This window comes from Ciconia boyciana, chromosome 5 (assembly GCF_034638445.1).
Source record: "Ciconia boyciana chromosome 5, ASM3463844v1, whole genome shotgun sequence".
Taxonomy (NCBI): Eukaryota; Metazoa; Chordata; class Aves; order Ciconiiformes; family Ciconiidae; genus Ciconia; species Ciconia boyciana.
Window position 1 is genome coordinate 41,687,186 of NC_132938.1, and position 23,742 is coordinate 41,710,927.

Consider the following 23,742-nt stretch of genomic DNA (forward strand, 5'->3'; position numbering starts at 1 on the left):
TACTTGAGAGGAATGTCCAGCTGGTACCTGTAGCCAGAGTAGGATGAAAAAGTTAATGTAATTCAGAATAATTTTATATAAGAATAATTTGAGATAATACTGTGATTAGGAAACAAGGTGTCTAGAAATTAAATACAGACAAGGAAAATCAGTGGTTATTATGATGAGAGACTGGAGCAGATTAAGCCCTTATACCCATATTTTCGGTTCTACCCAATGAACTAAACCAGCAGATAAGAGAGAAAATATTTTTGATCTGCGATCTTAAGACTCCAGAGTGTTGAATGATCTAGCATTTAACCACCTTATTGTTTGCTGCTGAAGCCTTGATCTTGATAAAGAATTTCAAAGGTTTAACATGACAGGAAAAGGGAACAAAATGGAGTGTGAAAATAGAATATAATTCTACCATCTAGTTACAAAGGAAAGATTGAGGTTTGACACGAAAGAAGGCTCTCTAATGGTAGACTGTGAAACATATTGCTCAGAGGTGGAGCAGAGTCTCAACCGTTTGAGTTTTCTCAGAATAAGTTTGACAAACAGCTGTTGGTGACAGCCGTGTAGCAGATCCTGTCTTGCGGGAGAGGAATAGCCATCTTCAACAGCACATGATACTATATTGACTCCCCGGCAGAATTTCTTTTAGTCCAAGAAGAGAAACACTTAAAAGAGACTCTGAAACCTACAGGGCTTTGCAGTTGTCACTTATCTGGAAAGGATGTCACTACTAGTCTGATCTCAGGTGTTACCATAGGGGTAACCCACACAGGTAAACATGAGTCAAGAATATGTGTAGTAATTAACTCCAGGTACTACATGCAACTGAATACAGTGGAGTAGGTATTATCGACGTAAAATTAGGTCAAAGCGTATCATAGCCCTTATAAAAATGAAAGGAAATATTTGAAATTAAGCAGAGCTTTTGTGTTCTAATGCTATATTCACTATGTTCATGGGAAGAAAATGGTAAAATCTTTGTTCTTTTCTTGAAAAAAACTATGCCGTTGTTAATGGTAAATAGGAATCCACTGGATGAATTACATAGTATTTGGCTATGCTATGATATGAAATGTTGAAATACGAACTCAAGATTGATCTAGCCTGGAATAACGTTTCAACCACTAGGGAACATGGTATTTTTGCAAAAATAGACTTGTGATTCAGATAATGATATTTCCACAGTATTATTTATTTGTTATGTCTGACAGTGTGCTTGGCCTTGTAGATGACAAGCTAAAAAGTTTTCCTGCCCTGGGACTGCATAGCCTTAGGCCCCAAACCTAGAAAGATTTATGTTTGAATAACTCGAGTAATCTCACTGGGATTTAAACATAATACTGAATTTACAAAATTGGTGCACGTGGCCAATGAGTGGGATTACAGTCTAGAACATGGAAGGAAGAATGTAACATGGCATTAGTAGTTATTTGACCCACATCCTAAGTGTTTTGTTGAGCACATTGAGAAGTTTGCAACTCTGCTGCAAGGAACTTATTTTCCAAGACCAGATAATCTGGAAGTCAGTAAAAATAGGGATCATAAAGTGGAATGACCCTTAAAAGAAACCCTTGGGTTTAACCTTACCTATCATCAGTTAAATGCTCTTCAAACATTTGATAGTTTTATTGGCAATCATGTGCCACTCAAGCGGCATGCATTACTGAGCTGGACAGGGGAGCTCATCAGTCTGGATGCTGTGAGACTAACTTCTTTGAAGGTTTTTAAGAATCCAATTCCTATTCTGTTGGCACAGGCTGCCTAAACTGGAAGATTCAAGCAGTGCATAACGATCCTTATTGTGAGAAAAAATGTCTAAGTTGTCTTTGAACATCAGCATAGTGAAATGTTCAGGTATACCCATGTGCATCCAAAAGAGAGCATAAAATATCAGAAATGCCACTTTATTTTTTAATTTTTTTTCTCTAGTCTGACTGAACTGGAAAACTTCTCCCTTGTCATTAAGTCCTTATGGAAAAAGACTTAGAATAAGGTGCTGTCAGCTGGGGAACAATGGGATCACCTCTTTCCCCGAGGGAGATCTGGAGAGTCTGCAAGACTAAAAAGCATCATGTGGTCATTTACACTGGTAAGCACGTTACAAAAAGCTTCATTGCTTGTTAGGTTTTAAAGTAAGAAAGTTATTACATGAAGTTATTACTAAAGGGAAGACTGAGATGGTGGATTACTAGGCAGCTGTTGTCTTGATGGTGTAGGGAAGGAAGCTAAAAATATAAGTCAAAAGGTATGAAAAGATATCTTTTCATATTTCCATTACATTGTTGTTCATTTGTCCCTATAAAGAAACTCTTTTTTGCCAGTGGTATGTAGGGAAAAATTAAAAACAGAGACTTAAAAGCTAAAATTACAGCCAGATACTTCTTAATAGTACCCTTACTGTTGCTGTTTACATTGTTTAAGAACTTTCAGCTATTTGCATTCTATTTTAATTGGAGAGAAATCAGAGCAAATCCTGTTTAAGCAGCTTTTCAGTCTATATAGAAAATAACAAGTTAGACCTTTTTTCTAATATGTCTTGCTAGAAAAACATGTTGAGTGCATACCATATTACAGCTGAATGCCAAAAAAAAAAAAGAAGCATATATCATATACATTTAGGTTCTTTGGGTTTTGAGAAACCACAAAACTTTGTCTGAGGTTTTTTTGTTGCTGTTGTTTCAAAAGTTAAGTGTCCACAGCAGTATTTCTTCGTGGAAATTACTTATAACCATCACAAAGTTAAAGATTCTGGACTTTGTGTATTAGTATTCAAGAACAGTACCCAAATAATTTTAGAAAACATGCCTACCCAGGGAAGTATTTCCACCAAAAAGCAAAACGTTTGCTCTTTACAGTCGAGGTTAATGGATGTTAGAGGAGAAGAAATGTGTTTTATGCATGAGGAAAATAGTACATGAACATTGTCTTCTTTGTCTTCTGTGCTGAGCACAGTACCAGTATAGATCACAATGTATACACAGGATTAACAGGTATGAAAATAATCTTACTAACTTTCTCCCTATTCTCCATGTCAAATACTGATTGGCTTGTAAAAAGGCGATTCATAGGCTAAAAGCAGGAAAACTCCTAGTTTCCTACATTTGCTGGTGAAACTGATATGAGTGTGAGCACAAGTTTCTTATTTCAAAGAAGTTGAGAGTTAATTAGGTTCTATAATAAATCTAAATAGATCCCTACAGCTGAGTTCAGATGAAGGAAAATAACTAAACAGCTTACAATGAGTTGTCACTACTGCAAAATATTTCCCCCCGAAACAAACCTTCAGGAAAAGGTCTTTAACTTATCATAAAATACAAACAGTTTATTGTACTTATTTGTGTTGTTTCTGTAGTGAGACAAGGCTGTGGAAAAGTAGAACCTTGCTTCTACGATGAGGACTCTGTGTAAACCTGGAACAGACAAGAGATATAGCAGCTTACTTAAGATTTTTTTCTTGTCTAAATACAGGTGCTCTTTTGAGACAACCATTCTTAAATTATTTTCTGTAAATGGCATAAAATTTTAAGTAAATATTTTCACAGTACTTCATGATAAAGAATTATCTATGCAAGGAGAGTAATTAAGATTGAAAAACTACCAATGTAATCTTCAGAAATATTCTCAAGAGTTGATACCGCAGGACACTGGTCTCACACCAAAACAAGTTTTGTTGCCAGGTAATAGAAACAAGAACTTGCATAATAATCCTTCTAAACCTATGACCATGGACCAGACGCCATATTTCAAATTAAAATAATGGAATAATAAAACCAATATAAACTTTCCAAGGCATTGTCTTTTCAAGACAGTCAAAAATATGAACTGACAGCTTTCGAAAAAAATTGAAGTCATGCAGCTTTCTGAGAGTGGAGGGAAAGAGGTTGGGGAGAGGAGAATAGTACAAAATCTGAGCAAATAAATTTTAAGGAATTTCTGGTAAAGACAAGGTAATAAAAATATTAATTGAATGTTCATTCAACTTTTCCATTATTGCCTTTAAATAGACTCCAGAAAGCAAAGGTGTTAAAGGGCAAAAGTAGAAAACATTTCAGGCTACCTTAAAAAAATGCTTTCTGTGAGGGATGTAAATTAATTACCTGAAAATCTAACCTCCTTTAAGCCATTTTATTTCATTCATAATCAGCCACATATTTAGATTTAAAATACTATGTGAAAGTTATCTGATCCTGAAATATTAGGTTTTTTTCCCCATTACAATGATCACATCAGTGCACATTATGATTTTTTAGTGCACAGGATTTTTTTTCTATGTTAAATACATAGAATAAGCACTAATGAGTTTTTGCACAGATTTACAAGTAGTTATTTAACTTCTCATGATACTGCTACTCCTAAAACACTTAAACTCTTTTTAAAACATTATTCAATCTCTAGAGAAAGGCTGGAGCAGAGCATCCTTGGTAAGTTTCTGATAGATTATAGGGAAAACTTGTACCTTTTCTGTGACAGAAATGCTGCCAAAAAATAGAAAAAAGTCAAACTGTGGTCAATTTCCTGTATTTCCCAATTCATATAGAACTAGAATTCAAATGATTTTTTTATTTATATGATGATTTGTCAAAGATTACATGGACCTTTTTTTTCTTTAACTTCAAAGTTGTAATGTGATCCCCCTGAAGTTAATAGGATGATTCCCACTGAATGCAGTGCATCAGGGATAAAATTATTGGAGTCATTTATGGCTCAGTATGGGAGAAAAGAGGGGGAGATGGCTGTGACCCCACAGTTCTCAAACTGTCCTGGACTTAGCTGAAGTCAGAGCGGTTTGTGAGTAGAACAGGGTTCTGCTCATTAGAGCGTAGAGGGTAGCCAAAGCACAAACTAAAATCCTTTTTGTTTGGTTGCTTGATATTAATTTGCAATAAAGTTAAATATTTTGTATTAATGTGGTAATTACTGTGGGGCTTTTGGACTCCTCATTATCAGCTAAAAATAAACTATATTTTCAAACTCTTTGTTTGCAATAGCTAGTGTCGCTAGATGATCTAAGGGAATCAGTTACGTTATTGTGTTTGTTGTAAAGAGTTTAATTGAAAGAAAATGTCAACTTTTTGTTATTAAGTATTTTAATGGAACACTAAATTCAGTTGTGTAACACAAGAAATTACAAGCTGGAGTTCAACTGTGATGAGTTAAGTGTGTTTCATAAATTAATAAGCATGATGAAAAATATATTATATTTGGGTAATAATCATATTTCACTGGTGATAAATCCTGTATTATATTTCTTAATAGGCTGCTAACAGCCCCAAGTTAACCAGCTATTTTTAAAGCCATTTCTTAAGAAAAAACGTGAATGCTGATCTGCCTCCTGCAGAACTGCTCATGGATAAGATAATAGGTAATGCCAAATATTTTTAGAAACGTAACTATTGGATAACCCAAATCCTTGCCCCCAAAACAGTCTGATAGTCTTGAAAAAGTGTTGAGTACCTACATACTAGAAATCAGGTTTCTCTGATAATTCTGTTTTTCAGGTATCATTTCTCTTTTGAAATTTTAGAATGGTGGAGGGAAAATAAGCGTGGTATCTATGAGCTAAGACTACCAGTCTCCCCTTTAATTCAAGGGTCTGAATGTTGATATGCTAATAGCAATCTACAGAAGCCAGAAGTGCAAGCAATTACATGTTTTGTTAAATATTTACCTTACACTTTATTATGTTACTGTGCAGATCTGTCTGTTGACTGCTACAAGTACAAGTTTTCCATAGTTCTCCTTGCAAGTAAAATTGGCAGATCTGCCAGAATGTCATGATTTCCCTAGTAACACATTACTCTAGGATTTAGCTTGAAGTCACGTACAATATCTTCAATTTCTCCTGTTGAGTGCAGGCATAAATGTTTAAGAGTCCCCAAGGATGGTGAAAGACACTGGAAGGAAACATAATCCCTATGAAGATGATGAAAATATTGAAGATCAGCCAACATAGATAATAAATAACATAAAAGAAAGACCCTGTTTTCTAATGTTCCCTGAGAGCTATTCTAAGCACTACTTATGTCAACCATTTGGCCGGGTAGTGGAAAGGGGATTCACGTCATCTGGATGCAGCAAGTAAATAAAGATTTTCATCCAAGATGACTATCATTTCATTGTAGTGCTTGGTGGAGAAATTTAATTCCATAACACTCTGATCTCCTCGCATTTGGCTTCGTTACATTCACAAACGTAAATTGAGCACCTTTTTTCTGCTTTCGCTGAAAGTCGCTCTAGAGGATGGGGTACAGGTGGATGTAGCACCTTCAGCTTTAACAGTTTTCTGGCTAGTCCAGGACAGGAGATTAGAAAGCCCTTAGACACAGGCTGTGGCCATGCTCGGTGATAGGCAGCTGAGCTTCCAGGCTCCTCTCACCACATGACACAGTCCATGATTCAGGCAGTGGAGCAGGAAGGAAGTCAAGTAACTTTCAAAACTCACTAGGGATTTATGGGAATTCTTTCAACTCAAGCAAACTATAGCAAAATATTTCTCTTTCAATCAATTAGCAAATTCTTATTGAAGGAACATTTTACCATCAACTTGACTGATTTGCAAATTTCCTGAGTTCTGTTTCCTGTTTATTCCAGTGTATGGGAAGACTTCCAATGTCAAAAGGAAAGAGCAAGGAAATAAAAAATAAAATTCAAAAATTCAAAAAACCAACTAATTTTAAATAAGTCTTCACTACTTCTGGGAAGTGCATTCCTAGTTCCAATGTTAATAAAATTAGGATATGCAAAATTCAAGTTTTTCCTTACAAACTTAACCCCTACAGTGCAAAACTGTGAACAAAATATATTTTAATAGTCTAGGTAATAGAATCATCTGACATTTATTTAACTGACTTTTTCACCAGGTCTCTTTAATGAACAAATTAAAACTTTACTTTCCTCAGTAAGCTTACTTTATTTCAGGTACCTTAAGTAACTGCACTTAGTTTCATATTATTAGATTTAAAGATAAAAATCTTAGTTTTTTTCTTGACTAGCTGACATGGTTCAGCCTGCAACAATCTTATCTCCACTAGGACTTTAATGTGGGTTAATCAGCATAGGTTATCTTAGCCTGGGCTAAGACAATCTTTTCTTCCTTTTTGGAAGTTGCAGCTTATGGGTTTCTGACTGAGAAAGGAAGCTGAGAGATGCTCGCACCACAATTCTGCTTTGGAATAAGTCTGCTCATCAGCAAACAGAAGAACTTTAATAGTCTCTCCATAGAGAGGCAATAGATGAGCATTAGCTCTTGAGTAAATGGTATAATAGAAATTAGAGGAGACATTGAGCCCTTGCTACTTTCAGAGGATGTAGTACAAACTGGGGATCAGCTGGAGTCCCAGATTTTGAGAGAAAGAGAAACATATGGGATAGGAGCCACTTATCTCAAAATTCTTGCTCCCTGAAGATCTCTTAATACTGACTTTTGGGTTGACTTGAATTCACAACTGCAAAACCTTCCTTTTGAAGGGACAGTTTTACTCTCTGAATCTCTGCATAAATGTAGAGATGTGACCCTAAGGAATGGTTTAAGGCATTGGGGTCTCAATGTCAGCTGTTGCTCAGTGTCATACAATAAATCATACAAAGATAAAGCACACACAGTCTCTACAGAGGTGGTAGGAGTCAGTGCTGCAGAGGCTGGAAGCCTTCCGATTTGAATTGGAAACAGAATCTGTTAGCTTCCTAAAAGGAAATATTGTGTGTAGACTCGCCCATTGAATGACTTCACTAAAATACTAAGCTAATATAATCAGAAACATTTAGCTATAATTTTTGCAGAGCTCATTGATAGTACAGGCTTCCCAACTCTAAATGTGTTTTGCATTTGTTTAAGGTTTGAAATAATTGGGCCTGGTCTTAATTGTGCCAGTGCAACGAGTCAGAGTTGTTTTACTGCCTTAAAGAACTTTTAAAGAAATTTAATTGACTGATTGAGTTACTGTATGTTCTTTAAACATACAGAGGGAGAGAGAATCAATCAAATTATTTTCTTATAAATAATGAGAAAAACTTGTTCATGGCCATGGAGAGGCCTTACCCATTGAAACTTTGTGATTGTTCTGGAGGAGCTTTTGTGAATCAAGTGCTGTGGATTCACATTTGCTGTGCACCAACCTGCTCTCCTACTGCTGAGCACCAGATGGGGAAAGAGCAGGTCTTCTGCATTCACTGACATCTACAGCTCAAATCCCAACCTTTCAGAATCAAAGTCACCAAAAGACATCCATTAATGTCAGTTCTGTGTTTGTTTCTGATCTTCATAACTCAAGAAGGGTGCATTGTAATTAAAGATTTTAGACAGAAGGGCAACAAAAATGGCTAAGGAGGTGGGACCCTGATAAGGCAAGACTTTCAAAAGGCTAGGAATTTCCAAAGCAGAGGAAAGAAGCCTGAAGACGAATATGATTGGGGTTCACAAAGTCATGAATTTCTTGCAAGGTAAGCAGAGAACTGTTATTCAGCTGGTCTCTCTGAATAAGAATAAGGGCACTCCCTGAAACTAGTATAAGGTTGGTTTAAAACAGGTAAAAAGTACTTCTTTTCTCAGCAGGTAGGGAAATTTTGGAACCTATTGTCAAAGAAGGTTGTGGAGGCAGACAGTAGAAGAATGTTCAACAAACTCATTAGAGGAAAACAGGTTTGTAAATGGGTTCTAAAATTACTGGGAAGGATGTTCTCTCTAATATCCCAAATGCATCAATCACGGATGCTGGGAAACCACAAGAGAAAAGTATTGCATGAAGTGGCCAGCCTTGCACTCTCTCCTTAAACACCCCATGTTGCTACTTTTTGAGACAGAATATAAGGCTAGGTAGACCATTAGACTAACCCAGTAAGGCACTTCTTACATTCAGTGGTCTTTGGGCGTGACTGAAGGGGGACAACTGGTGCGACAAGTATTTTAAAGCATAGATGAAAGAGAAAATTAGTCCAGCTTTATAAATAATTGTAAAATCATTATTCCCAGAAATGCCAATTGACCTGTTTTCTGGAACTGCTTGCCCCATAGTCACATCTTTAGCTAGCCTTGAGGTTCTTCAGGTGATCAGCTTGTCACTTACCTGTCAGTTGTGCCTCTTCTGGGAGACAGGTTCCTGTCTGAACACATTGTCATGATCTGTGTTTAGACAGATGACCACAGGATTCCTACATAAGATGTCCAGAGAAGGAGGAGGAGAATGTGGTGGTGACACCAACACTCATCAGTTGCATGATAAATAGCCTGTTGGTTAGAGAGCTTATAGCTGCAGACCTGTAATCAAAGCTGTGTGCAACTGAACTGGCTCCTCTGCTGCAGGTGGATTGGATTTTCTCCCATTGAAAGAGAGCCATTGTGGAACTGGGCATGAAAGAGGTGTGTAAGGCCAGATGAAAAGCAGAAAAGCAGCAAAGAGACCTAAGGTTCTGATCTCTGCTTCCGGTATGTTTTTGAGTTTTGTCTAGTTTGTCTCAAATGGATATTCCTTTCAAAAGGGTGGACGAGTGTCCTTCTCAGAACAGAGTGGCCGTCACAGCCCATTGTCTCCCATCTACAGCCCTTTTGCCATCTCAGTTTAGACAGTCAGTCATCTAAACTCATGTCAATCTCCAGGGAGAAGAAAATGTTATAACAATGCATCTACTCACCTTTTACATAGCATTATTAGTGAGAGGGAGAGATTAAATTTTTTAGCCAAACTAGACTAGATCTCCATGTGTTCATCTTCATAGCTAATGACATCTCTCTATGGGGAAATTTAGGTGGAATGAGTTGTTTATTCTCCTGTCAATGGCCAGGCACATAAAATTGTTGTGAGGCAATGTTCAAGATAAGTGCTTAAAATATGGAACTTACCTGCTATTAAGAAGTAATGAAAAATCCATGGCATTGAGACAAATACTGTTATGTATTACATGATATTTCATTTTCATTCTTGAACATCAACTAATTACAGTGTTTTGTTTTAAGTTTCAAGTATATTTGTGTTTAGAAATGTTCTTAAATTACACATGAAAGGATTATTTTCCTCTTTTTTACTCCTTTTAAAAAACTTCTAAAAATGATTCAGGCATTTTTTCACCTTTTCCCCTGAAAGTGTGATAATTGCACAGCATTGGCAAAATATCTGTTTTCTTTGGACCTATATTAGGTATGTGGAAAAATCTTTTTCTAAGAGAATTTCAGAAAAATCTAGTGCTTAAAAGAGAACATTCTCAAGTCCTAAAAAGTACAAGTTTCTCTGTCTTGAATTAGAATTGTTTTTAAAAGAGGCTTGTGAGAAGAAGAAGAGGCAAAGTCCGTTTGAAAATTAACAATTTTTCTTGTATCAATTACAAAAAAATGAAGGGGATAAAGACAATGGAATAAGGGGGCATCAAAATTCCTGTATTCAAAGGAACAGTGGCTGAAACTTGTGCTGATTATGTAGCACAGGCAGATCAGAAAACTCTTGTCTTTAGGTAGAGAAAAAAAGCTGGTACAGTTGGTAGTTTCATAGATTATTCACGAAATCTGTTGCTTGCTAAGTTTTGCATAATTTTTAGACATGCACATCTTCAAAGAATGGATCAAACTTTCAAGAAAAATGTACTGATTCCTCTAAATAATGTTTTAGTAGTCTCAAGAGAAAAACTACTTGATAGACAGAGGTGAGAGGCAGCTGTAAAGAAACAAGGCTAGGCAATTTGACTTGTTAACTTCCAACTCTACTCCAGCAGAAGTTATACTCCTATGTCTACAGTTAGTGCTCTAGCTCCTAAATTAGCCTTTCTTTGAAATGGTCAGTGCTGCTTCATGTCTTGGAAGTGAGACCCATTTTTGAGACCTAAATATGGGCTTTGCAGCCTGAGGATTTTTTAAAAGAAAAAACACCTTGTGATCTGGTGGTGGCATATTGTCAGTGGAAGAGGCCTAAGGTAGGTCAGAAGATCTGCATTTTCAGCCCAGTTCCAGCACAATTTCAGCTTGCAAGTTTAGTAATTCACAAAAAAATCCTTGAGACTGTCTGATAAATGGAAAAAATGTTTGTCCATTGAAGCAATCTTTTCAAAGAACTATCTAAGCATAGAATGATAAAGCTTGTCTGTAGGTGGAATTAGGCTGAAGGAATTTCTAGCTCCTGGACCCACATCCATTTCACAAATCTGTGTGTACAGTTTAGTACAGCAGGGAGCAAAAAGCCATTTGCTCCTCCAGCATACTCATGAGGTGAAAATAGCAGACAAAGATTTCAACCCCTTTTAAGTTTTAAATGTGTCTGTTTCCAAGATAAGAAACATAAGGTTCACAAGTTGCATAAGACTTTCCAGGCTGGGGGCCTCAGTGTTGGAGCAGACCAGGATCCTGCCAGGGAGCACAGCCGTGGTGGGCCTGGAGCTGCTCCAGGGCCAGGTGGATGCTTTGCTTGCCCTGAGTATGAAACACAGAAACTAACTGTATCTCTGAATTTGCAGTTGGACCTGGGCCTGGATTCCAGGGCACACCTGTCACTCAGGTCTGTGATACGGTGGCAGAGACAGCAGCAATACGAATTATTGCGTATAGTGAATGGGCTCATGTCGTGAGCACCGACAAATTTGTAGCAGTTGTTAGCCCCTTTAGTAATACCGCCGTTCCTGGAAATGGGTTCATATCCTGCCCAAACTCTACCACTCTAAGTGAATTTCTCTGTCTCTGAGCCTTTCCCCCAAAACACTTATTTAAATGCTAATGGTTCCACAGGATTCCTTGTTTCTCTATTTTACATCCATTGTAACATCAGTCAACTAAAGAAATGTAGATAATGGGTCTTTTATCACCAATTCAAAATTCCCTTTCCATTCTCCTTTGTGGAACCATTTAGCCTGTGTCTCTGGTATTGTTTCTCTCTGTTCAGCCAGCTTATCCAATCTTGGCCGTTTCCTCCGCTATAATCTTCCATGTTTGTGACTCTTGGGGGACCTGCCTTTCATTTTTATTGCCCCACCTACTGGAAAATTCTTTGCTCGTTATTTTATTTTAAAGCTTTCCAATTTTCAATAGTCTGACTTATTTCCTCTCTGCCTATGAAGTGTTGTGAATGCAAAAAAAGAAAAATGTATGAAAGAAATGGTAGCGTATTTGTACTGATACTCATGAATTTAAGTCTGTGTGGCAAACAGATCTGAGCTCCAAAATGTACCAAATAAAGATGTATGGAAAAAGTAATCCACTCCTCTCTTCATCATGGAAATACCAAGTTACTGTGCATTCACAAGTGGGTTTTACTTCAAAGTTGCATGTCGTGCAAAAGAATGAGTTGTTAGCTATGACATTTAAGAAAAGGATTACTGTGAACTTATTTTAGAAGGTAATCTTATTTCTCGTACTCACGGTGACTCATTGGTTATGACATTTGAGTTAGAAACATACCATATAGAGATAACTGCTCAGGGTATTATTCGTAATCAGTGTCTGACAAATACTGAGTAGCAGGAAACCAAAACAGAGGTTGTCTGCTATGCTCGGTTTGAGGGTACAGGAAGAGGGTGCTCGGTGTTAATCTTTGACCTTTCAGTAGAGGATTTTGAAACAGGCAACCAGATAAATATTTTCCAGGCACAAACAAACTGAACAAAAAAATTAGGTTTGGTTTTCTATTAGTAAAGAAATGTTCATATTTAAACCTGTATGTAAATTATAGGTTCATGTAGTTTCACAGCAGCAAAAATGGGACTTAAAACTTCACGCAAGATTATCAGGGACCTGGTACCTAGAAAAAGAAAGAAGGCCTTTTTTTTTTAATACTGTCAGCTTCTAAAATAAATATGGAGGAGGAAAGGACTAGTTGAAGATGAATGTTGTAGGATAGCATTTGGGGGAAAAGAACAGTACATCACTACATAAAAATGCAATGGCTACTAAATGCAAAGTGTGGGCTTATGAGTTGTGTAGGGACATTGTCCTGAGAGTATAATGTGATGGACCCTGTATGCAACTGCCGTGGCAATGGTGTGAAACAGTTAAAGAACACAGTTATAACAGTAATGGCTTGTCAATCATTTTTTTTTAATTAATGGGTGCATACTGTTGTCCCACAGATATTTGAGCAAAATTTGTGAGGCCAATAAAGCCTGGTCTGACTAGCTAGATCTTTCTGTGGCTTCCTATGAATTCAGACTGAAGTACTGAGATAGACTGGTCGATCAAGCTATCTATATGTTTTTAATGAAGAGGTGTATGTGTAGTTAGTATATCTCTGCATTAGGAGAGCTTTTCCTGCAGCATGAGATGTCAAGACGAAAAAAGAGCTTCTTCCTGAGAAAGCACTAGTTTCTGCTCAACTTTCCAGAGTTATATGATATCATCTGCCACATTTGACCTTTTTGAGCCAAAATAATTTTGATTCAGAATGGTCCAGCAAACTGGATATTGTGGATAATTAGGGGAAAAAAAGAAAAGCTCCAGGCTCTATTAAAACAAAGTAAATTTCTGAGTAAAAAATTCAGACTCAAGTTTATCAGGACAGTAAGATGGCAACAGCCCTTCCCTTGGACACCAGCTGGTAGAACAAATGCTTCTGAAACCTGTGCCACAACTGCATGGCCAAGCAATCATTCCTATGTCACTGTAAACTGGATAAACACCTGTTTCAATAGCTTTCTAACGTAATCAAATTAGAATATGTCTAAACCAAAACTATCTATATTTGTGTATGTAAAGAAAAAAAGGCAGTCAATATCAAAATGCTCAACAACCTACAGCTGTTATACTAAACTGAGTGTAGACTATTTTTAGATATTATAGTTGTGGCTTCCAATTTTTTTCCCTTTTTGGTATCACACAGACTTATGGGGTTTATAAAACCCTGAATGCATTATATGCTGTCAGAATTTGACAAGTCAGGCTAATGAAATTTTAAAAGGTCCTGTTTACATGTATTCTAGTTGGAACATATATTTCATTTTTGCTGCGGATTTTCCTCTTTAAGTACTTTCCTATAAAGGTTAGCTAAAGCATAGAGGAACAGTATGTTCCATCTGTATGTGTCTGTAATGTCCACTTGAGGTAAAGTAGTGTTTACTTTAAGATCCATTTGCTATTGAACTGTGGAGGGAACGTAGTACATTCTTAGATTCAGTCGTAGGCTGAGAAGGGCAGGTGGTAATAACCAGTTTATCATCTCTTTAATGTTTCAGCAGAAGAAAAAATAGAATTTGAAGTTTTCTTACGTGAAATGTTTTTCCTAGATAGCAGGTTAGATGCTATCTGTCCATTATGGTAATATTGCTTTCTGGAACCTCTTTTCAGACAGATAGCTGCAGTACTTTGGCTAAATAATTAACAAAACATTTGACTAAAGCTGTTGACTTATTTACCAGATATTTGTTATGTTATTTAATGTAATAAATGAGAGCCAATATTTACTGTTTCTTAAGGAAACACGTTCTTTTAAAAACTTTTTTGTCAAACATGCAGACTAGAGTGGGCTTACTGGTGGCCCCTGGGTTTACCCACAAAGGATGGTAACCTAATCCTTCAAGTCCCTTGAAACAAGTTTGCTAATACAAAGTTTGCTGAGCGATTTGCTTGAGCAAGAAGAGAGGAAGGAACAGGTTTGGGGTAGCCAAGAGGAAGGTGTCTTGGCTGACCGCTCAGCCAGCCAGCAAGAGTTTCCTCCTCTGGCCTGCCAGTTTGGGCTAGCAGGTTGTTTATAGGTATTCAGATATGTATGTATAGGTATATATAGGCTTTATTAGCTTGTATAGAAGCCAGTCCTGAGCCAGTCCATATTTGTCATCACATGTATACTCTGCTCCACTCCAGATGATGAGCCCTTCTGTATTTGGAGAAATAGGGAACAAACCTGGATGGCACTGCCAGGGAAAGCTGTGGTCCAGCAGAAATAGTACTGAGCAGGACCTGATAACCCCAAAGGGCCTGACTCCGCATGGTCAGTTGTAGCAGTCCCCATGATGTCAAATACTGCCTCTGTTATCTACTTTTTTGCCTATATTGGCCTGGGTAATGAAGAATTGATAGTATAATTATCCTCTCATGTTAGGCCAATTACCAATAGCTGCTTGGGAGAAAAATGGCTTGATGGTAACATCATTGCTAAGGACACAAAGAATAGGTGCAATAACTTCGAAGATTTTCAGTAGAGTGTAAAGCTGTGTTAAAATATGATAAAAAGGCTTCATATAGTAAAAAAACTTAACAGGAGTACCCAAGCTTGTGCTACAGGAGTATTGGACAACATGCCACAGTGACAACCATATTGTGGATGTGAACAAAGTGGGAACTGTAAAAAAACCTTGCATTTGTGAGATCTATCATGTTATTGACAATTCATGTATTTTCTAACTTATATCTTCGGATTCTATTGTCAGTCTGAAGAAAATAATTCCAAAATATGATACAATGTTATCCTTGTTTATATATATATATATACATCATATATTAATGAATTCACATGGTTTTTAGGGACTTGGAATTCCTGAAATTATTTTAACTTTAAAATATTTTGCAGAAAGCATTTATTATTTATTCTTTATGAATCAAAGATGCTTAGAAACAGCTAACAAATTTTGCCCTTACTTACTTACTGTATCTCCTACAAATATAATTCTGCAGAGATTATCAATACTGGGTGACACATGGAAAAGCCTTTTCAGTGGAATAAGTTTAAAGAATGAATCATGTCATTTCCAGAAGACAAATCAAGCAGTGCTGGCCATGTGGTGGAAAATATAGGCAATCTGGCTGGATGTATTGTGTCTATTTAAAGACACAACTGGAAAATAAATGGGAAGTTTGACACTTTCATGTGTCACAAGTGAGAAGGCATAATACTGCCCTTGTACATAGAAACTGGGGGCATGATACTTAGAATGAGAGCTATGGACAGTGTTGTGTTGTTACCTGTACACATTACAGGTATCAATGGAGTTGCATCATGTAATTCAACAGATTAGCTGTTCCCTCCCTTCCTTGTGTGCTTCTGATGTTGGCATACAGTTCATTAACATCTCTAGCATCTAAACATAACATGAGGATTCAAGTAAAATATTTTAATGATGTTGTTGTATTTTTTACTTAAGTAACAAAGTTATGAAAGAATGAAATATTTTGTTGTTCCAGTGTTTGCACTATTCTTCACTTTCTGCTAGCTGGAAAGTTTCAATGTGCTACATGTGGTACCTTTCAAAACAAAACACCAATTAAAAATAACAAAGTGGAACATTGAGAAATTCGTGTTCCATGGAACAACAAATTGTTTCAAATCGGTGGTACAGAACCAAATTGGCAGCATTACAGTTATTAACATTGTTTTCTCAGTTAATCAGGAGAAAACTGTTTCTGGAATCAGTAATTTCTTAGCACTTTCTGTGTGAATTTTCATTGCTTGCGTATGACACACATATACAATACAGAATATAAAATGTATTAACATGGATATGTAGCAAAGGCCTGAAAGCATGTATTTCTTATTAACCGCAGCAAGTATTTTCTAAATGCTGAGATTCAATGTGGTCTACAATAATTCCTCTTTTTAATTTGTATTGTAACTTGTTCTTTTTTTTCTTGTACTTCTAGTGCCATGATGATGTTTTTCCCTTTCTGTAAGTAAGTGGTATAATTATGCATTGAAAACCTGCATCAGTTTCTTTCATATAAAAACATATGTAGACATTCATATGCACAAACCTGGAACAGCTTTATTTCACAAATTTTTGCACTATTCATAACTGTTCAGAACACGGGTAGACTAAAGACATAGTGGCAATGGATACGTATTATGATGGAACATGATGTCTGACTCTAGCATACAAAACTATACTATTCTGTTACATGACAACTTAATTTGTACTTTTTACTATTTGTTTCCAACTCTAACTTACGAAGTCTGCTCTAGTGATTTTTGGAAAATCTGTTCGTGTTGTGGTTTACTCATTTTGGATATGATTCCAGCATGAAGCCTTCCCTCCAAGAAGTAAAACTTGTTCTAGCTGCTCATAAAATTTTCCCCAGAAGTGTTTATAAAAGCTAGTAAAAACAAAAGTGCTCATTATTTTTGATAAGCAGTGAAGGATTGGAAATACATATTTCAATCACAGAGCTAAAGCTATTTGGAAGTAAAGAAGAAGGGTATATATGCATTTTTAAACTGATAAATGTTTCTTAAAAACATGAATTTTCATGAGTCACTTACCTCAGAGTTTAAAACTTCATCTTTCTTTTTGCTATGGTTAAATGGAGAGAAAATACACCAAGTCTCAGCAAATGTCAAATCCAGCTTTAAAATATTGGGATTTAAAGGAGGTATAATACCAATAAGTCTAAAACTATTAGGGCTTCCTAGTGAGAATATACAGGACTGTTTTATGTAGTTTATGACAGAGAACTTAAATTAGCCCTGCAACATGGATGGTGTAACTTTTCCTGCTGCCTGGGAAAGAAATGCTGTCAAGCTCTAAGTTGTGGTGATGGCACTTAGTTTGTATGAGTCTAATAAAAGGGCAGAGTGTATGCATGTTTCTCCGATTTTAGATTTTTTTTCTCTTGGTCAGAACTTTGAAGTCTTTTTAAAGCTTTGTTCTCTTCCTCTTTTCCAGGCTAATAAAAAGAATTATTATTACTACCACATTTGTGTCTCTTGGATTTTATTTTGGCTAATGCAAGCATTTTTACAACATGATCTTGGACAAAGGAGCAATTAGAATTAAGGAGCCTTATCCAAAAATTACAGCACTTATTGCAATTACAATAGTAACTTAGTAAGTTGATGACTTACTGAGTTACCCAAATGATACATTTTTATTTTGCTTTTAAAGTTAGCAAAAGCTTAATTCTAGAGTTTTGTAATGAGCCTGTGGTAACCAGATTTGTAGTCTGAAGCCTTCGTCTGCCACACTGTTAGCCATCAAAGGAGCCCTGTCCTACCAAGCTTTCTATTTTCACAACAGGATATCTGGTTTCTTTTATGAGGATACAGCTATGTTAATTTGGTTTAGTGGTTTGTTGGAGGTAAGCATGCTCTTCACAGCACAAACACCAAAATCCCCTTAAAGCAGTTCCTTGTTAATAGCTGGGGTCTGATTGGCAGTTTTGCATTGTAAAGTGTGATTTGGTTGGATAAATATGTTTAGTCTAGTAAGCACTTTAGTGATTGAGTGTCTGTTAATGGATAAAGGTGGATTATGGTGAAACCTCTACAGGCTGTCATTGAGCACTTAGAGTTGTGAGATGTCATGGGGGGAATGGGAAACAAACCGGCCCTGTGGAAAAACTCACCAACTATAACATATTTTAAATATTTGGTGCTATTTCAGTATTTAGGTTTAAAACCATATTTCACTTGAGGAAAACAAAGCAGAGCAGACTGTGCAGCTCATAGCCTTCTCGTTTGGCCTTAAAGCAAGCATACTCGTTACATGCATCTGGGCGTATTCAGAGAGAGATCTTTCTCAGCACGTGATAGTCGAAAAGCCACCAGGTACCTGGAGGGTAAGTGCAGAGTAGCTATAACTTTTCTTAGGAATGTACTGTAAATCTTTTCATTCAGGATAAAATTCAATGCAATTTTCTGTGGTTTTATAAATCAGTATGCTTTCTTGCTTGCTGTTATGCAAAGCTACTTTTGTTTTAATAGCACCTTCTCCAAAACAAAGATTTTTGCAAAACCACCCTTACTCCTTCTCCTTCTTCTAAACACAGAGATGAAGATCTTTCTTTCTCTTAGTTTTAAGAAAGGTAATGTGATCCTCCATATAAAGCACCAACAAATGTCACTTTTTTTCCTCTACTCAGGTGTACGCCGCTTTTTTATGAGGTGCTAAATATCAGCTTACTTGGGGACTTGAAATGGCCTTGAGGCCAAGTGGCAGATATTCAGGCACATACGTAGAAACTCTCCACTTCTGGTGAGTTTTAAAACCTGTGTGTCCTCATTGATGGCCATGGTACAATTATTTGCTAAGTTTGTTTATCATACTATGGAAGTATGGCATGTATTAACAGGTGAAGTACAGCCCCAGTGTATTTTGATGTGCGTCTGAAATGCTTAGACAAATAGAGCTTCCATATAAGATTTTTTTAAGCTGTTAAGCTAAAAACTTATTTGGATTCTTTTCTTTTTTCTTTTTTTTTGGGGGGGAGGGGAGGTTTGTTTTCAAAGAAAACCCTGGAACTCTTCCCTATGTTCTCTTTTATGCTTTTCTTATCAAAGAGGTATCAGGCCGACCCATGCCTTACAGTTGATAGTTACCATATGTCAGTATAGGTTCAAGCCCACAAAACTTTCAAAAACTCTAGTGAAATTTTTAGAGCAGAAAACTTCCTCCCACTTAGTCTTGAGAAACTTCTTGCAGCTTCACTGTAAACCTACATATTTCACACACTTTTTTCATCTGGTTAAAACTACCTACACAGGAGCATTACCTTTTGGTCAAATCCAGATTAACTGGGGGGTGGTGGCTTCTCCATTAGTTGTGGTCTTTACAGTTAGATGCTCTTCTAAAGGATATATTAAGTCTCAAATGTATTTAATGGGCTTTAAAGGAACTTAGTGATTGAGTAGGTTCTTTCTATTATGTTACCCTAAAGAACAGGCTAGATGGTCATAAAAGTTATTTCTGGCCAAGTGGTATCTTGGAGACAAAATTCTTCACTAGGATCCATGCAACTATTCCCATATTGCAATAATTTAACTGAGAGAAAAACAGATTTGTAGACTTAAGCTTTTTCTGTGCTTCTTATCACAACTCTTCTTGCTTGAATGAGAGAACAAATCAGCATCCTAATTATTAGTTTCATATAACATATTTGCTTCTAATCACAGAAAACTTGCTCTTAGATGTCAATTTTTAGCAATAATAAGATATAAAAAGGGAATGAAATCATTATAAATATATAAAGATATTATTTATTAGATATACTGCTTTGATTTAGATACTGCCTATAGTCCATTTACAAAAAAAATGTACTACCTAGCATGCTGGACCACTGGAAAATGAGAAAGAAATACAGCTGAGGAAATTAAGACAGAAAAATTTATTTACTTTTCCAAGCCTTTAACATGTTGGTGTGCCTTCCTATTGAAGGTCATCTTTACTCCAAAGAAGAAAAAACAATGCAGGACTTATGATAGAGTTGACTATCTAAGCAGCACTGTGCAATACTGTTCCTTGTTGTAAAATGTGCTACCCTAACTAAAAACTCTACTTTTAGAGAATCCTTTGCTGATTTTACAAGTCAAATAAAAGCTAAAATTAGATTGTCAAAATTCTTTGGAGAAGGGCTGACATTTGAAGAAAGATTGAGAAAGCAGCTGATTGACTGAGGACAAAAACAGAACATCTGGGGAATCTGAGAAAGCATAAGATAAACAAAATTACTGGAACAAGATTTGGGATGGATGAGGAGAAGTAAACCAGGGAAAGGACCAACAGTGTGAAAGTCCTATTGACAGTAGGACAGGAATAATTATTAATAAAACAGAAAAATTTTGAGAGACAATAAATAGCAGGCAGGCAGAACTTCAGCAACTGGAACCGCACAGAAAAAACATGGAGGAAGAAAGGAAGGAGATAAGAGGAATAGGAGGTAAACAATGTAATCTTGAAATTATGAACAAACTTTTGGATGTGAAAACTGCAGACAGACAAGGCAAGAATGAGTCAGATGATAGCAAAGGAGTTATTTAAAGGAAAAAGGAAAGATGCAGAAGGTGAAGAAAAAAGAAATCTATCTGAAGGAAAAAAATATAAGCAAAAGGTGCAGTGAGACAGCACGAAAAGAAGCTAAGTAAAGATGTCTTGTGAGAGAAAGCAAACATTAAGAAAGTATTGATACTAAAGACAATCAAATATTCTGCAGTAAATCTTTTAGGCTTTGTATAATGGAGCTCAGAAATAGATGGCAAATTTAACTTTTGGAAGCTTTAATTCTGTGCCATGAACAAGCAATTTGCTTTAGAAGTATATTTTAAAAGACAAAAATCAGAAATATTGGCCATATTATAAATGTTTTGTAATGTTATTAGTCTAATAAGAAATATGCATGTGATCCATGAACCCAGGAATTTTGGGGTCAGTATCTTAAAATGATGCCAGTGATTTTAAGACTAATGCAGGTCTTTTTCTAGGAATTAAGATATAGCTGCAGACTCTCAAGCTATCTTGGACCTCTTTTGCTAATGTTTCCAATTTTACCATTGCATCTTTAATTTTTTGTAAAAGTCATAATTTTGAAATTTAAAAATGCTTTTCTCTCCTAAGTTGCTGCATAGAGGTTTCATGTTAAAGACAGGGTGAAAAAACAGACTGGCTAAACAGGGGAAACAGTAAAAATTGCACATAGGAAAGTGCTTTAGATGCATGAACTAATCAAACAAGAGAAAACAGGCACTAAAGAGCTGGTAAGGAAGTCATTTTAAGTACTGTAATTTGAAGTAGTAACATACCTAAACAGGAGGTAAAATTTTTGAGCATAAATGATTCCTTAATATTAAATAAGCATGTACATATATACACACAATACATACATAAATACCAGGTGGGGTTCTTAGTTGGGATAGTGGTTTTTTGGTTTTGGTCTGCAACCTTGGCAATAGCTTTCATATCTTGTTCCAATGGCCTACAGTTTTCCTACTCTGATTAGTCTTAGCCACAACACTGTACTTCTGCTCCAGAACTGCAGATGAAATATGTGCAGCCTTTGCAGCCCTTTTTCACAAATACCCAGCAGGCATCCAAACACTTTCAAGCAATAAATAAGACCCCACAAACAAAAGCAAATTAAAACTTCCACATCTATTCATAAAAATATATATGCAGCTTTATTTAACCAATCAGATGCCTGTTTGTGACATGTGAAATAACTTGGTGGTCTTAGTCCAATTCCAACTGGACAGCTGTTTGGACCATAAAACTCCCCACCATAATTGGCTTTAACCGGCATCCTTGTCAGCAAAATAGCCAAGTTTTGTAGAGGCACAGAGACTGAACAGCCTTTCTCATAGCCTAGAGGTGGTTCTTCTAGATTAAGCATGTGGGTGGCCTGCTGATAGTGGTGGAAAACTTTATACTGCTGGAATTTTTTGTATTGCATTTTTTTTAGAGATCAGGACAGAATTCTACTCCTGAGTTTCTTGTAAATGTTAAATTTAAAAAGTGTAATGTATATTAATGTTGAAAGGTGTTTTGGAAGCTACGAAATAAATTGTCTTTTGGAAGCCAATTGTTAAATATCTTAAAGAGATCTCTTAAAAATTTCATTCTTTTAACTTAAAAATTTCATCAATGTTTAAAGCAATTATCTTTTTTTTTTTTCTAAAAAAAAAAAAAAATTAGAGATTTAGAACTAGACTGTTTTGTATATTAGTGGAAAGGGAATTGCCACACTTGCCACCTGGTTAAACCCAGATCCCCAGATTTGTCCTGTGCGGGGAAGTAAATTGTGGAATTGCAATAAAACTCTTGCCAAACATTTGAATGAATGGTAAAGTAGCCCCAAAAAAATTTTAGAAAATCTAATCTCAAAACAGAAACCAATGAAGAAAAGCATGCCTCACCCAGAATGAGAAATTGTTCAGAAACATCATGCCTAATGCCAGCCCTGAACAAACCACAACACTCTGCCTTAGCCTTGACTAATAGGACTATCATCCATAAGGTACCTTAGAAATATAAATTGATCTAAGCTCACACAGAAAGTGCCTTATAAAGCATCTGAGATAGTCCCCAGCACTGTGAAATGAGAAGCTCAAAATATATAAATTGTTACAAAAATAGCACCAAATTCTCTACTTCCCTGTAGCATGTGCAATACCTTGGCACCAGATGTAACATACAACCTGTCTGAAATAGTAAGGATTTACACTCACTTTGCACCAATGTAAATGCCTGTGCAGGGTGCAGGGCGGTGATATCTTGGCCCATAATGTGGAATTGTTTAAGTGCTACAAGAAAAATGTTACTGTAGTATTCATTCTTGAAAGTCTGCCTACTTTTTTCTTTCCCAGTGACTGCTTTTTAAAGAAATGCCTCTCATTTGCCTTTTATATTCTGTCTTGTGTGTGAGATCTTGACAAGCTGAGGGAAAAATGCAGGTTTCATAACATGCTATGGAAAAAAAGAGATGTGGGTTGTTTTTTTAATATAAAAAAACAACAAAAACACTGTTAAGTCAGATGGGCGCATGCTTTGTACAGCTCCCAAGGCCTATCTGAAGAGTACCGTACAAAAACAAAGCTTGGTGAAGAGGAAGCAGCTGCAGGGGTGATATAGAGCCCTTTCTTATAAACAAAGAGCACCAACAAATCTGTTTGAGCATGAATATTAGATTTGCTGACTTTTGCTGACATCACTGTGGGAGATAAACATATTACAAGGAGTGGAACAGCTTGTTGCTTGAGAGGTTGCCAGATGAGATAAGTGAATGGCAAAGTGGCAAATGAAGACAGGGTGCCCATCCTGACAGTCTCAGCCGTAGCTGAGAGTTGTGACTTGGTGAAGTGTTGTAGTGAACATAACTAGGCTGGAACAAGTGGATAAAAAGGAACTATGAACCTCTTTTTTTCTAATGGCGAAGAGCTAACAGCTGCTTCCATCTGGGAACTGTGTGAAAGTGCCTTACAGCTGTACAATAATAAACAGCTAAAAACTCTGCACAGCCTACTGCTCCATTTACATTCTTTCCCAATCTTTTACCTCATTAAACTGTAATCTTCCTCCTAATTATATTTCATCAATCTATTGTTTATGGAACTCTAGATTAAATGGCAAACATATTGAAACAAAAAT

The 23,742-nt window shown here is 36.4% G+C and overlaps 1 long non-coding RNA gene across 1 annotated transcript in view; it reads right to left on the bottom strand.

The window, feature by feature from the left end:
- Positions 1-3,339: 3,339 nt before the first annotated feature.
- Positions 3,340-23,742, bottom strand: part of LOC140651888 (uncharacterized) — a 31,473-nt gene continuing 11,070 nt past the window's right edge. The window contains exons 3-4 of the long non-coding RNA XR_012042582.1: positions 17,151-17,181; positions 3,340-3,407 (exon numbers count right to left, since the gene is read on the bottom strand). This is a non-coding gene — a long non-coding RNA (uncharacterized lncRNA). The remainder of the gene's footprint in view (positions 3,408-17,150; positions 17,182-23,742) is intronic.